The 16986-nt window shown below is 44.1% G+C and overlaps 1 protein-coding gene across 3 annotated transcripts in view; it reads left to right on the top strand.

Annotated features, from left to right (window-relative positions):
• Positions 1–16986, top strand: part of CFLAR (CASP8 and FADD like apoptosis regulator) — a 65909-nt gene that overhangs the window by 17120 nt on the left and 31803 nt on the right. The window contains exon 1 of one of the 3 annotated variants that reach the window (XM_077448630.1): positions 14778–14912. The exons of the other annotated variants lie outside the window; for them this stretch is intronic. The gene's annotated coding sequence lies outside the window, so the exon portion shown is untranslated. Of the gene's footprint in view, positions 1–14777; positions 14913–16986 lie in introns of those variants that run through there. 3 annotated transcript variants of the gene reach the window in all.

Raw genomic sequence — 16986 nt, 5'->3', positions numbered from 1 at the left:
ACAAGGGCAGAATATTTAATAGATGAAAAGTTGAAAAAATGACTGTCCGCTTTAAGGTCATCACAGAGGACAAGTGGACACTCTCTATGTCTGGGGGAAAAGATTTATTCTCCAAAAACTGAAAGGTTTCTTTACAGTAAGAGCTGTGAAAATGTGGAGTAGACTCCCCCCAGAGGGGGTTCTGTCCAGCTCAGTGGATTGCTTTAAAAAGAAGGCCTGGATTCTTTCCTAGGTGTACATAATATAACTGGGTACTAACGTTTATAGGTAAAGTTGATCCAGGGAATATAAAAACAGGCACAAAGCAGCGCCTTCTAGGTGTAGCAGTTAAGACATTTAATGAATAAAAACCATAATGGAAACACCCACAAACAAGCGATTATAAACAGCATGGGTATCAGTATCATATTGCTGTTTATAATCGCTCGTTTGTGAGCGTTTCCATTATGGTCTTTATTCATTAAGGCCCCTTTTCACACTGGGGCAGGAGTGGTGCCAGCAGTAAAACGGCGCTATTTTTAGCAACGCTTTGCCGTCGTTTTAGCGGTGGCATTCGGCCGCTAGCGGGGAGGTTTTACACCAGACGCATTGAGTCCTATGGTGGGGGCGGGAGGGGGTGTATTTTTTTTTTTTTTTTAAAGCACCTAATTAGAGCCAGAGGTTCTAATAGGCTTCAAAGAGGTCAAAATTTTTAATGACGAAGAGAGACCCAACCAGGGTAAAAGGTGGGGTTTTTGGAAAATGAAAGAGGGTTATGTGGAGATTGTAATTTATGTTGAAATTTGAGTTTATCCCAAAGAGAGATGAAGTGTTTAGTAATGGGATTACATAATTTTTGGACCATCTTTTGTGAGGATGCCAAAGTAAATTAGAGATTGATATAGGATCACATTCTGTGGCTTAAATTGTAGCCCATAGAGGAATTTCATGTGGTGCATGCAATTTAGATATGCTAGCAATGTGTGCTGCTTTATAATAGGATGCAAAGTTAGAGCAGTGTTTCTCAAATCCAGTCCTCAGGCCCCCCCAACAGGTCATGTTTTCAGGATTTCCCTCAGATGAAACGGCTGTGGTAATTGCTAAGGCAGTGAAACTGATCAAATCACCTGTGAAAAATAATGGAAAACCTGAAAACATGACCTGTTGGGGGGGCCTGAGGACTGGATTTGAGAAACACTGAGTTAGAGAAACCAAGGCCTCCACTGGTTTTAGGGAGGTATAATGTGTGTAAAGATATGCCCGGTTTAGAAAACTGTCTCTTAAACAGAACTGTGGGAGAGAGGGTTAGGGCCAGCACACTCTTTAGTAGATGCAATGCTAATCGGCAGACTCTGAGACTTCTATAGGTAGACAGCCATGCAGGGAAAGGCATCCAGCTAGACAGGTCTGCATGAGTAGGACTGCTGTTTCCTATGGCAACAATCTTGTAACAATTTCTAACATGGTTGTAGAAGTTCACTCAGCTGGGCTCCCTCTCTTTCACTAGACTAACAGATCCACTGACCACTGGATCTCCTGAGCTCTTCCAATCTACTCACTCAGTATCTTCCTAAAGCGTTACCCCACATCACTGCTGGGTCCCTCGCTTGGCACTCAGATACTCCTCACGCATGACCCCACTGGCCTGCTTGGTTGCTGGAACCTGCTGAAGTTTTCCCAATTCTTCACCATCCCCGGCTGGTGAGAATGCTGCTCAAGTTCTTGCTTCAGCTACTCACAGTGGTCTCTTGGCAAAAAGGATGGTGCCTTTAGTGATGACAGCTTACCCCCCTACCTCTGACCACAGCTGGTTCTCCAGCCGGCAGAACCGTTGCTTCTGTTTGGACTGCAAGTCGCAGTCCCAACCCTACGCTACTCTCTTGCTTCTGGATAGGCCTTCAGACAGCCTAGCAGCCAGATGTCCCCAGGATAGGCCCAAGGCTTATGGCCTAGGAGCCCGGGGCATTACTACACACATCCACCCAGACAGCCGTCCTGGTGGCACAGAACCCCAATCACCCGACTCGAAGCAAATAAATAGACTCTCCTGGCAGGCCAAGGGACCCAAGAAAATCCCTACCCATTGGCTGAGACTTGTCTTATCTAATGCTACCAGATACCTGGCCATCTAATGACAGAAGAAAGAATTGCAGAAATTCCAGAATTGGGGTGAAATAAATTGGCCCAGTGTCAGGGCTGGCTTAGCCCTTCCTCCTATGGGTCGGCCCAGTCAGCTGTCGGCTAATTGCCAGCTCTCTTCTCTTTCCACAGTTACCAGCTATTCCCGGTGATGCTCGTCTGACCTGCCTATTTATAACCTTGCTGATCACTTTTTAATTTGCCTTTGCGTTGGTCACATCACAGGGAACCATCTCCTGCTGTTTGTTTCAAGATTGGCTTGCTAACATCCCACCTGGCTTCTTATCCTGTTTGCGGTTGCTCTCCTTGGATCCCTGACTTCTGGCCTGGCTGATTACCCGATCTGGTTAATGAACTTTGGACTGGCTGACTACCCGATCTGGCTACAGGACTTTGGCTATGCTTGACTACGCTTTTTTTCTATTTACCTTTTTATTTTTATTAATAAACAAGTGTGATTTGATTGTACTTCTGTCTCAGTCTGTTTCATGGTTTCTGACAGTACGCGAAGGCCACGAATTCAGAAGATACAGTCAATCCACTTGTTGGTAATATTTTTTCCAGATTGGATGAGCAAGATCACCGCATGGATCAGTTTGCCTTGGCGTTACAAACGCTCCTGAATCGCACGGCTCACCTGGAATCCCCCACGGTGGCTGCTCCGGTACAACCTGAGTCGCAGGCCGTCCCTGCTGCTGTGCCAGTCTCTGTGCAGGCACCTGCCTCGAGTATTACCTCTATAAGAGGTATGTCTGGTTCTGCTCCGCTTCCCCAGCAATTTGGGGGCGATCCAGTTCAATGCAGAGGGTTTCTCAATCAGGTTGAGATATACTTCAAAATGCTGCCCAGGCGTTTCCCACGGACAGAAGCAAAGTACGTTTCATGATATCTTTGCTTTCTGAGAGAGCCTTGGCCTGGGCTAACCCTGTATGGGAGACGCAAAAACCTGTTGTCTTGAGTTACCCTCAGTTTGTGGCCTCCTTTAAAAGGGTTTTTGACGTTCCTGCATGCTCCGCTTCTACTGCCAAGTGCCTCATGTCCATCAAACAGAGTACGAGAACATGTTGCCGACTACGCCATTGAATTCCATACTCTGGCAGCAGAGGTTGCTTGGAACAATGAGGCCCTCGTGGCTTTTTCTCGTGGTCTCTCGGATTTCATTAAGGATGAGATAGCAGCCCGAGATATACTCACTGAGCTGGAGAGCTTGATCTCGTTTGCCATCCTCATTGACTCCAGACTCGGAGAAAGACTTTCTCTTAAGGAGCGCTTGCGGAATCCTCCAGTACGTTTGCCTCCGAGCTTTGTAGTCCCACCCATGCCTCCCTCACCTCCCATGCCTCCTGGTACCAAGTTGGTCAGTGAAGATGAACCCATGCACCTGGGCTTCACGCGTCTCTGCGGATGAGAGAGCCTTTGGGAGGAGGGAGAGATTGTGCCTTTATTGTGGCCAGGCAGGTCGCTTTTTGAAGTCTTGTCCTACCCGTCCAGGGAACGCCTGAACCTTGAGGACCTGTCATGGACAGACCTTAGGTGGCGTTGTTTCGTCCCCAGTTATCCAGAAGGATAAGCCCCTGGTTTTGGTCACCCTTTCTTGGGCTGAGGAGTCCATCGAAATACAGGCTCTAATCGACTCTGGGGCTGCAGGCCTGTTCATTGATGCTGCATTTGTTTCGCAGCACTCGATTCCGTTGCAGCTGCGAGACACTCCACTTGCCATTGAGGCTCTTGATGGGAGACCTTTACAGTCTTCCCATGTGACTCATGAGACGGTTCCATTGTCCATGGCCGTAGGGGCTCTTCACCATGAGATAATCCAATTCCAAGTTATTTCCTCACCCAGATTTCCGCTGGTCTTGGAGGATAAGGCCATGGAGGAGTATGTTCCTGACACACTTTCTCGAGGTTTTATCCACAAGTCCTCGTCTCCTGCTGGTGCTGGTTTCTTCTTTGTGAAAAAGAAGAATGGTGAACTGAGACCTTGTATAGATTATAGGGGTCTCAATCGTGTCACGGTTAAGAATGCCTACCCAATTCCATTGATTACGGAGTTATTTGACCGCCTCAAGGGAGCAACGGTTTTCACAAAGCTTGACCTAAGAGGGGCATACAATCTCGTGCGCATTAAGGAGGGCGACGAGTGAAAAACTGCGTTTAATACCAGAACAGGCCATTATGAATACCTGGTAATGCCTTTTGGCCTTTGTAACGCCTCGGCAGTTTTCCAGGAATTTATTAATGATGTCCTCCGAGATTTGTTGCAATTGTGTGTGTGTGTGTGTGTGTGTGTGTGTGTGTGTGTGTGTGTGGTGGTTTCTCGATGATATCCTCATATTTTCCAAGTCCCTGGAGAGCCACCACCCAGATGTCTGTCGTGTACTTCAGAAACTAAGAGAGAACAATCTCTATTGTAAACTGGAGAAGTGCGAGTTCCATCGTGAACAGGTTACATTCCTGGGCTATGTCATTTCCACTGCTGGTTTTTTGATGGACCCAGAGAAACTGTCAGCAGTCCTACAGTGGCCTCGACCCATGGGTTTATGTCCTCTGCAGCATTTCCTGGGCTTTGCCAACTACTATCAGAAGTTTATTCGTAACTTCTCATCTCTGAACAAGCCTCTGACTGATATGACCAGAAAGGACGATAACCTAGAGAGTTGGTCTCCGGAGTCCATTAAGGCCTTTGAGACTCTCAAGGCTGCCTTTGTTTCTGCTCCTGTGTTGGCACATCCTGATCCTACGTTGCCTTTTATCCTAGAAGTTGATGCTTCTGAGACGGGAGTTGGCACCCTTCTGTCTCAAAGTCCTAACTCAGAGCGCTATGCATCCGTGTGGCTACTTTTCCAAGAAATTGTCACCTGCTGAGTGCAATTATGAGATTGGTGACAGAGAGCTTTTGGCGATCGTTTTAGCCCTGAAAGAATGGAGACATCTCCTTGAAGGTACCACTGTGCCTGTTATTATTCTTACTGACCATAAGAATCTTACATTCTTGTCTGAGGCTAAGCAACTCCTCTCCCAGAAGAGCGCGATGGGCTCTTTTCTTGTCAAGCTTTAATTACATTGTCTCATTCTTGCCCGGTACTAAGAATGTAAGGGCTGATGCCTTGTTACGACAATTTTCCTCCACTTCCAAGTCGGAGTCGGTTCCGGTTCCTATGATTCCTCCTAATCGTATCTTGGCTACGGTTCACACCAGTCTTACTTCTCCTTTGGGTGACAAAATTCTTGCTGCTCTGGTCCATGCTCCTCCTGATAAACCTTGTGACCGCTGCTTTGTCCCAGAGAGTCTCAGTACTGCAGTGCTCCAGACTTACGATTCTGCCAAGGCAGCTGGCCATCCTGGGAAGAATCAACTCATTTGGGCCATCTCCCAACAATTCTGGTGGCCTAGTCTACAGGCTGATGTTACTGCCTTTGTAGCTGCCTGTCCCTGTGTGCTCAGAGTAAGACTCCGCGACACCTTCCAGTGGGCCTCCTACAACCCATACCCAATGGAGAGAGGCCCTGGACTCACCTGTCTATGGATTTCATTGTGGAATTGCCCAACTCCCAAGGCAACACTGTTCTCCTTATGGTGGTTGACCGGTTCTCAAAGATGTGTCATTGTATTCCACTTAAGAAGTTGCCCACCTCTAAGGAACTGGCTTCCATTTTTGCTCGGGAGATCTTTCACTTACATGGGCTACCCAAAGTGATTGTCTCGGATAGGGGCAGCCAGTTTGTCTCCCGGTTCTGGCGAGCCTTTTGTGCACAGTATTGAATCCAGCTTGCGTTCTCTTCTGCGTATCACCCGCAGTCTAATGGGGCCGCAGAACGAGACAATCAGTCCTTGGAGCAATTCCTACGTTGCTGTATTTCTGACCATCATAACAACTGGTCTGACCTATTACCTTGGGCAGAGTTTGCTCACAACAATGCCTTGAATTCTGCCTCCCGACTGTCTCCATTTATGGTGAATTATGGTTTCCAACCTTCCATGTTGCCTGACTAGTTTTTTCCACAGAGTATTCCTGCGTTAGGGCATTTCCGTGGTCTTCGTTCCACTTGGGTAAAAGTCCAAGAGGCTTTGCGTCATGTTAATGATGGGTACAGACTCCATGTTGACCGCAGACGCCTGCCTGCGCCTTCCTACCAGGTTGGGGACAGGGTCTGGCTGTCATCTCACAACCTCCGGCTTTGTGTTCCCTCACTGAAGTTTGCACCTCGGTTTATTGGGCCTTTCCGTATCCTTCGCAGGATTAACCCAGTAGCTTACGCGTTGGACCCTCCTCCTAGTATGCGCATCTCAAATGTGTTTCATGTCTCCTTATTGAAACCGTTGGTCTGTAACCGATTTACCACCTCGGTGCCACGTCCTCACTCTATTCAGGTTGAGAACCATGAGGAGTATGAGGTACAATCCATTGTTGACTCCCGTAGGTTCCGTGGGCACATACAGTACCTGGTGCATTGGAAGGGGTACGGTCCGGAGGAACACTCCTGGGTTTCATCCTCTGGCGTACATGCCCCTGTCCTCCTCCGTGAGTTCCATAGATGGTTTCCCCTCAAGCCCGGTGGCTTTCCGAGGGAGAGGGGTCATTGGGGGGGGGGTACTGTCAGGGCTGGCTTAGCCCTTCCTCCTCTGGGCTGGCCGCTCAGCTGTCGGCTAATTGCCAGCTCTCTTCTCTTTCCATGGTTACCAGCTGTTCCAGATGATGCTTGTCTGGCCTGCCTATTTAAAGCCTTCCAGCTCACTCTTTCCTTTGCCTTCACATTGGTCACATCACTAGGAACCATCTCCTGCTGTTTGTTTCAAGACTGGCTTGCTGACATCCCTCCTGGCTTCTATCCTGCTTGCAGTTGCTCTCTTTGGATCCCTGACGTCTGGACTGGCTGATTACCCGATCTGGTTTATGAACTTTGGACTGGCTGACTATCCGATCTGGTTACTGGACTCTGGCTATGCTTGAATACGCTTTTTTTCTATTTAGCTTTTTATTTTTATTAATAAACAAGTGTGATTTGATTGTACTTCTGTCTCTGTCTGTTTCATGGTTCCCGACATGCTGGCCTTTAAGGAATATCATAAGGAGATGAATGACTAATAAGAAATATACCCTATTAGTGTAACTTATTTTATTGTTATAAAAGATATATAATAAGGGGCCCAGGCGCTACCTATAATGGATATATTTGTAAGCAGATAAATCCTAGATGGCTAGAGTGATCTAGGTTATTGTTAGCTCCTTGTTGCTAATGTTCCATAAATAAGAGAGAGAAAAAACGTGGCACATATAAGTGACAAAAAACAGACAAGAAGAGGTGATCACAACATATATATATATATATATATATATATACACATATATATATATATATATATATATATATATATATATATATATATATATATATATATATATATATATATATATATATATATATATATATATATATATATATATATATATATATATATATATAATACCACTATGGGGGTACCCTATATTAAAATTCTATATTCCCAGGCCTAAGTAGGTTATCTGCTACCCCCTACTTAGTGTATATGCCAGCATTCAACTCTGGGCGTACTATATGAAGATAAGAGGGTCAGGCTTAGTACAATATCACATATAAGACCATGATAAATATCTACCACCCATTAGGAGCCGAATATAGAACCAAGCTCAAGAAACAACAATATAAGGAGGTGATGAAATAAAAAGTAAGTAAAAATATGTATACTAGTATCTAGTTGGATAGTGACACTTGTCACCATTCAGCCATATGAATTGTAAGGGGCCCTATCTTATTTAAGGGCACTAGGCCAACTTCACAAAGGATCTCCACCACAATATCATATACCACCTAAATAATTATAGAATTTGTGGTATGTGTACACCCATAAGTTTAGTCCACAGAGGGAGACCTAATGTGCAAACATACAAGAGGATAAATAATGTGCAAATAGGAACATGTGCAAATTTTGTGCAATAGTGCAAAAAATAGGGTAAGTGTACCACATATACAACCAAATATAAAGACAAAAACTAAAAATTATATAATATGTGATATTAGCCAAAAAATAATAATGTTTGGCCGATACGGATCGACCCAAAAATGCCAAAAAATGCCAAAAAAGGGAAAAGTGCAAAATATACAAAAAATACAAAAAGTGCAAAGATTGCAAAAAGTGCAGGAATAACAACAATAGCCTCAAATTGCACGTGGATAGGCACTATATGTGCATTAAGTCTATAACTCTCATATAGAGTCCTTGAAGAATAAGTACACTTGGCAAAATTTGGCTATATATACTATAAGGCTGCGTACACACGGGCGGATTGTCTGCCCAACTTAGTCCGCTCGTCTGTGGGCTTCAGCGGACTTTTTCAGCGGACAGTCTGACGGACTTTGTCTTTCGGAATTTCCATAATTTTGTCCGCTGAAACTTGGTTTTGTCCGTCCAAACTTGGTTTCAGCGGACAGTCCGCTCGTGTGTAGGCAAGTTGGACGGACTAAGTATGGCGCATGCTCAGAAAGGATTTACACGGCCGAAGGTTGCATTGCAGTGTATTGGACGTCGTTTTTCTAGTCCCGTCGTACGTGCTGTACACGTCATCGTGCAAGTTTTCAGCGGACTGTCTGTTCATCGTGTGTGGTCAAGTCCGTTCATTCAAAATTTGGACGGACTGTCTGTCGGATAGTCTGACGAACTTAGTTGGGCAGACAATCCGCCCGTGTGTACGCGGCCTTAGTCTTTAAACAAGTAGATCTTAAAGTGACTGGTGCTCATGCAGATAATTCGGTGACTTCTGTGCTCACCCCCTCAGGTCCCCACTCACCGGATCCCTATGGCCAACTAGGGGCAGATGTGCGTATCTGTCTCAAGCTGCAAAACCTCGCCAGCCCAAATGTCCACCTTTTCTTCTTCCTCTGATGTACAAGATGCTGCAGTGATTACAAGCCAGTGTGTCCTCAGGGAGATGGAAAAATATATCCCATAGTGTAGTAATTCAATGTCACCAAAAAAAGCTTATGTTTAAAGACTTATAGTATGCCCAGAGTTGAATGCTGGCATATACACTACGTAGGGGGTAGCAGATAACCTACTTAGGCCTGGGAATATAGAATTTTAATATAGGGTACCCCCATAGTGGCTTGTGTGTGTGTGTGTGTGTGTATATATATATATATATATGTATGTTGTGACCACCTCTTCTTGTCTGTTTTTTGTCACTGATATGTGGCACATTTTTTCTCTCTCTTATTTATGGAACATTAGGAACAAGGAGCTAACAATAACTTAGATCACTCTAGCTAATCTAGGATTTATCTGCTTACAAATATATCCATTATAGGTAGCGCCTGGGCCCCTTATTATATATCTTTTATAACAGTTGCAGCTCACAATCTCTTTCGGGAGGTGTGAAGTATAGAGATGGCAGCAACCTTAGTATAGTTTAGTAATTACCATAGCGTGGTTTTGTCTCTTCATTTTCACTTATTTTATTATTACGATTTTTAAATTTTTTTTTTATTTATTTGGGTGAGCGGAGTAATCTACCACACATGCATTTGCTTGCGATACCTGGCTATTTTTGAACACTAATTTGCCAAGAAGCAGGGGCTGTTGCCTCGTATTTTTTTTTTGGGCATCAATTTGCCGGGATTCATGTGCCAATCGATATCAATAAGATTATTGTTGTGCATGAGTCCTCACTCTCACACAAGTAGGTGTATGCCGATAACCTGTTGTTGCTATGTTTATCTACTAAAAGATCAGCGGCTGGCCTTCGCCGGTGGGCGGATGAATGGTGTCGTATTTTCAGATCGTGTGGGCCATCTGGTCTATGGGAAATTGTATGGCTGATTGCTGAATGGAGGGGCTGGGTGAGGCGCTGAGTGCCTGTGAAGGGTTAAAACTTGAACCCCCCCGACTCCAGGTGGCTTAAAAGGGAGTGAGCGCCATATGGCTCCACCATCAGATGAAGTTGGAATGACGAAACACATCAGGATGGAGCCATACGACGAGCAGAGTGACGGCAGTGTTATGGGATAGGATGGGCTGACCCTCTGTCGGCTGCAGGGAGTTCGGTGTATACAGCAGAGAGCGGTAGGACTGTCCACACATACCTGACACTGAGCTGTTAAAGTGAATCAATGTTTCATGTTGTTTTTCTTTTGTGAGTGGATTAATTGAAGATTTTATAAATATAATTAAAGCATCAGTTTTTATGGGATTACACTATGTCTGTCTTTTCTTCACATCTTTACCGAGATATTGAGGAGTTATTTGTATAGAGATGGACGGAGTAGTGATTTACCATACCACCGAGCTTTCTGATATGCCTAATTAACCTGGAGGTTTTGGTAAGAGCAATACCAAAGGGGAGTCCCCTCTTTCACACATCCCCTTGTGTGTATTTTTCTGCATGTGTGGAGGTGAACTGGACGGGTGTCAGAGGTTTACTGCATCTTGCAATATAAAGAGACTAGCATACAGTCTGTGGACATATACATCTGTAGTATGCTATATGGACTATATAGATTGAACTGATTATTATTTTTATTTATTTTTTTCATTATTGGGAGTTTTATTCCACAAAAGAAATTGTAGTTTAAATAATCGGTGCTGCTTGATCTGCATGTTTTTTACGGAGATCTTTTTATGTGTACTTGATTATCGTTAGCCCTCTCCTCTCTACAGCCTTCCAAACATGCATTTTATACAGCATCTCTCAGCTCTGAAAAGCAGGGGGCGGGATCTGAAGTCTCACACTACAGAGCTCAGGGAAGAGAGCTCTGAGCCCTGATTGGAGGGAAGGGGCACACCCCCTCCTCACAGTACACAGAGAACATGAGCAGCTGTGGCTTTTTTTATTATCTATTGGAGTCAGGGAAAAGCCATCAGATATGACTCATGCAGATAACAGAGGAATTCGGCAGTAGGGAGAAATTACACTCAATGCTTTTTATAAAGACAAGTACACAGTATAGAAGGATATGTTTTGTTCATGTTTCATGTCTGATGTTTAAAGCACTTTAAGAATCCTTTGTTGATTACACTGTGAAAGAATGCTGTGCTGCAGCATTGTTCATACTGCTAAAGAATCTACTTTGTTAGCTTTGTACCAATGTGGGAGATGGATTATGGTTTATTGCAAAGCCACAGCTTAAGTCTTTAAACCTCTTCTTTGACTGAGACTGACTAAATAAAACCTGCCCCTGACCACTTCCTAACTATGAAACTGTTTCATGGAAATCTGACGTATCTTCCGTGATAAATATTGACTTTTGAAGACGCACCGGTCTGTAAACACTCCTGGATTTTGCTGAAGATGACACACCCGCATTTCCGAATATATTACATCACTAATTTACTTGATGAATGTCCTCCAATTAATTTGTCTTGCTTCTGAATCTCATATCTGTCAAGCCCATCAAATACCTATAGAGTAATGAAATCCAGGAGATAATCAACAAAATATAGAAACTTTTGAAAAAGAGAAACAAAATTAGTTTCTACTGATAAAAACAAATAAAAAAAAATGAAAGCAGCCCTTTTTTTATATTATATTTCAGAAAGCAGCGTTGGGTTGGTCTTCTTACAATACTCTTATCTTCTTTTTATGAAGCACTGCTTACGCTTTTGGAAACTCCCCATGTCACAGTATCTGAATGTACTGTAGTTTCCAATTTCTCATTAAACGTTCATAATAAATTCTACAAAAGTAATGACCTGGTGTACGGTATTTAGGAAAAAAACTGAATAAAGTCCCTTAAGACTTTGCTCAAAACTTTAACCTATAGCAAAATCTTTTTTTTTTTTTAGGGATTTTCCACATCACAATAATCACGCGTGCATTTGCCTTTTGTGAGTTCTTATGCCTTACTTCTCTTATTAGGGCCACTGATTCACGAAGGATGGTAATATCAGGTTAGTTGGCTGTTAGTTGTGCGCAGCCTTGCTTGATTTGGTAGACACGAGTCTTCTGGCTGATTCTATGTATCTCCCAGTGCTTTGTATGCAACCCAAGCTTCTGTTTTGGTAAATATGATCATTTTCTTTCTTCTTTTCAGCTTAATTGATAATAGTTCAGTATCTTCTAAATATCTATCTAAATCCGTGGTCATCAACCCTGTCCTCAGGGCCCGGTAACAGGCCAGGTTTTATGTATTACCTTGGGGAGATGCAGACTAGAATACTGCAATCACTGAACAGTAAATTATATCACCTGTGATATTTCAGTTCTCCTGCAAACCTGGCCTGTTAGTGGGCCCTGAGGACAGGGTTGACGACCACAGCTATAGAGTTTTTTTATTTTTTTAACCCATGCTTGGCCAGACACTGATAGAAGTCGGCTATAGCATGGGCGCCTAGTGGTTAAAACGTGGATTGCTAGCGTTCAGGAGAGTTTGAGAAACGTCCCGAGTACATGAAGCCTAATCTGCCAGGTTGATTTGTCGCCTGATAGGGCTCTCAATCAGGATGCAGGGGTTTCTGATTTGTATGAGAAGATCTCTGATTTCATTTACTGCCTGCAGCTGCTTTTGTAAATCTGATGACAGGTGAGGAACTGAGAGGTTTTTGTCTTGTGAGATGTACGTAATGTGTTTTAGGTTTGGGTTCAGGGTGGAAACACTGAATTATGTAGGTGGTATTTCATCACACTCTGATAATCCGTCATTGTATGAGAATCACAAAGATGAACAATTGGGGATTTTCACAACCCTGATACAGAGATAGTAGTTAATGCCACCTTTCCCTTTACTATCACATGCTGAGTAGGCTGAATGTCCACATATAGCTCCTAGTTTTTTCCCCCTAATTTTGCTACATGTGTATGGTTACTGGGACCCCACAAACATTTTTTTTCCTGAATGTTGTATTATTTGACATTGCATTGGGGGTTATCTTTTTTTTTTTTTTAAGTAAAGCCTTAAATAATGTCCTGTTTGCATTAGCTAAAATTGTATTATTCCCAGTTTTGGGGGAATGCCGTGGGATTTTATCCTTTGCTAGCTCTGTACTTTATTTCATGAATCAAATCTGAGGTTTCTTCCTTGGCTGTAATCCAAGTGTGTGTAGTTCCTGACTACACTTCCACATTTCATATATTCCTATAGAGAATCCAATAAAGGGTAACTGGCACCTGAATTTTGTAAATAAAACAATATTTCTTTAAGGCTGGGTTCACACTGCTGCTGTGTATGAGATCGAATGTGATTCGCACCCCACTGCAGTGCAAATCTCATGTGATCTCTGTGCAATGTGATTTCAGCCATACAGATAGTATGGCTGAATTCGCATCGCATCCGGCCCAAACTCGCACAGGACCCTTTTTTTGGTCCACAGCAGAATCGGATCGCATGGGTGTTCACACCATGCGATCCGATTCCTGTCCGAGTTTGCAGATCGCACTGCGATATGCGAACTGATTTGGAGGTGTCACTAACTTTTCACTGACACTCCCAGCAGTTCGCATAGGGCAGTGTGAACTGCCGTCGGGAGGCATGCGTTTCGGGAACCCGCAGTAGATTTGCAGCGTTCCCGCATTGCAGCAGTGTGAACCCAGCCTAAAGGATAAGTTCACCTTTACAAAAAAAATGAATAAATGCACATTTTTTTTTTGTTTTTTTTGCAGGTAAAAAAATATGCATGTATTAGTTTTCTCATTAGGAGCCTGTAAAACATTGCACCCAGGATCAGCAGATCGTGGGTGTAATGCCATAGTCCTGCAGACTGTGTAGTTGTCTGCCCATACCTCTGATATGAGCAGGCAGTTACACTCTGACAGGAAGATTCTGTGCTCAACAATGTCCTGATAGTTCTTTGAGAACTATAAGCTGTCGCTGCAAAGACTGTCGGTACTTGTAGTTTTCACATTCACAGAACTCTGTGAATGAATGACAGAGGTTGTTTTTTTTTTGTAGGTTGTGACAGCAAGTGGGGGAAAAGATCCCCTGCTCGCTGTCAAAATGGGGGATGGGGGGGGGTGCAGAGGCTGGTGCATCTGTAATGTATGGGTGTAACACCCTGAATATGGGTGTAACATGTAACATTAAAAAAGGTGAACTTTTTTGATCCTTTAATCATAAGCAAAAGAATAATGTGTAGGAGATTTCATTAACGCAGGACAGTCAGGACTCGATTGCTATAAGGTGATCTATAACTGATTTGGGTTATAAGTTACATTAATGTGGTTGTAAACCCTCACATATACCCAATGAAGTTAACAGCCTCAGATGATACACAGAATTGAAACAAATCCTCCTACATAGGTTTTACTTGTTTATCTGCAGTCTTCTCTTCTCAGGAAACCTAGTTGCACTCTGCTTGAGTGCTTCCATCAGTACACTGCTTCCTCCAGTCTGGACCTTGAGATATCAGATATTACAGCCACATGTTGTAACCAAGAACCAAGCGACACTAACTCAGTTACAAACTGGAACATGGAATGTTTTATTGGATAAGGATACAGGCTTTTTATACACTTATTCTTTCTGAAATTATATGTTTAATCATGGCCCGGGAGAAGAGGGTTTTTTTTTCCCCGTCTTTCATTGTGATTGATGAGCCGTAAACCCCCCATTACCAAATCATATGATGTAATGGAGTTTTTTTTTTTTTTTTACGTTTGATAGTTTTGTAACTCTAAGACTTTCACTTTCGTTTCCAATGTACGTTTTCATTTCGATGCGAGCGTATGTTAAACCATCTTGTGACTTTAAAAGGATAATATAATTCAATAAGGAATAGCTAATGCTTTCTATGTGAAGAAGAATGTGCCCAGCAGAATATATAGGAGGTGAGTATTTAAGACACTATTTTGAAATAACAGAAGAAAATGCATGAATCCCTGATGGTAAAGCTGTATTGCTTGATGACATTTGGAAAAATGACTTTAGAGAAAAAGGAATTTCAGTTGGGTAACGGGTATTTGACAGCGATTTATAACGTAGCTGCTGAGCAATTGCATTTTCTGCAACATATGGAAGCAGCTTTAGTATCGCCATGCAGAGGCGGCTCTAGACTTTCTGAGGCCTTAGGCAAAACTTAGACATGAGGCCCCACTCACGCCCATAATGGGAAAAATATTATAAAAATGATAAAAATTAACTGTATGAATGCATATATTTACTTAAATCCTATGAACTATGAATTCACAGTTTCTATAAATTTCTCTAGCCAATTATTCTTTAATCAAATATCATTAAACATAGGGTGGGTGGGTATATATGTTACACGCACACAGATATAGATCAAATTGTGCAGCTGCCTACTCATTATCCTTTGTGCTGTCTCATAAATGTGAAATTAATTTGTCAACAAAGTATAAAACAAAAAAAAAAGTAATTTTACAACATATTCTAAAACATAACCTGTTTAATGCAACAAGTGATTTTTTTACAAAAATGTAAAACATAAAAACATATAAATATGTAACTTTGAATATTTGCTCAGTAGTGCATGGAACATAATAGGTATAAAGTGCAATATTTTTCAAGTAACAAAATAACTCAGTTTCTTGTATTCTTTAGCAAAACATCAATAAAAAAAAAAAAAAATTAAATTGGAACTTTAGTCAGAAAATTAAGTCCTGCTATCCTGTGTAGCCAAAGAAGCTGCTTCTGTTTGATCTGCAACTACCATGGTGCTGCTCCAACAAATGACTGTCAATTCTGAACAGGTGTCTGTTTAGGGTGCCTGCAGGAAAACAGCCTGGTGTAAGGCCGCGTACACACGGGCGGACTGTTCGCCCAACCTTGTCCGCTGAACAGTGTTTGGGCGGACAGTCCGCTCGTGTGTGGGCTTTCAGCGGACAGTTTCAGCGGACAGTTGGACGGACAAAGTCTTTCGGAAATTCCGAAAAACTGTCCGCTGAAACTGTGTTTGAGCGAACAGTCCGCCCGTGTGTGGGCCTGTCCGCTGTACTTTCGAAATGAGCAGACTGTTCCCGCTCGGAAAGCCCGCCCATTTCGAGCGCGTGTACAGGTAGGCGGGGCCCGCGAAGGAGACGTCGCGGGCTCCGCCGCCTGGAATGGGCTTAAAGGGGAACCCCAACGCCGGAAAAAATCGGCGTGGGGGTTCCCCCCAAGTCCACACCAGACCCTTGTCCGAGCACGCTACCCGGCCGGCCAGGAAAGGGGGGCGAGCGAGCGCGCCCCCCCTCCTGAGCCGTACCAGGCCGCGTGCCCTCAACATGGGGGGTGCCTTGGGGAAGGGGGGGCCGCGCGGCCCCCCCACCCCAAAGCACCTTGTCCCCATGTTGATGAGGACAAGGGCCTCTTCCCGACAACCCTGGCCGTTGGTTGTCGGGGTCTGCGGGCGGGGGGCTTATCGGAATCCGGGAGCCCCCTTTAAGAAGGGGGCCCCCGGATACCGGCCCCCCACCCTATGTGAATGAGTATGGGGTACAATGTACCCCTACCCATTCACCTGTGAAATAAAGTAAATAAAAACACAACACAGGGGAAAAAAATATTTTATTGCACAGCCGGGGGTCTTCCGTCTTCGGGGGTCTTCTCGCCGGACTCCTCCGCTATGTGTGTGTAGCTCTTTTGCCAGCGGAGGAGTCCGGCTTTCTTCCTCCCCGCCGCCGGCCTCTTCTCCCGACTTCGGGGGTCTTGTCCCCCTCTTCGGTTCTTCTGCCGGGCCACCGCGCCTGGTCCGGTGGCCCGGTCTTCTGTCGCCGTCTTCCGTTCTTCGGTCGCCGCCTTCGGTTCTTCTGCCGGGCCACCGCGCCTTCTTGTAGCTCTTTTACAGGCGGTGGCCCGGTCTTCTGTCGCCGCTGTCGCCGCTGGTGGCCCGGTCTTCCGTTCGTGTTCTTCTTCTTGTTCTTCTCCAGGAGATGTTGACACGTCGCTCCCTCCGGCCGGAAT

This window comes from Lithobates pipiens, unplaced genomic scaffold (assembly GCF_037356315.1).
Source record: "Lithobates pipiens isolate NorthernLeopardFrog02 unplaced genomic scaffold, aLitPip1_a1.2 Scaffold_22, whole genome shotgun sequence".
NCBI classification, from domain to species: Eukaryota; Metazoa; Chordata; class Amphibia; order Anura; family Ranidae; genus Lithobates; species Lithobates pipiens.
This window is presented reverse-complemented; position numbering and strand designations above follow the sequence as displayed.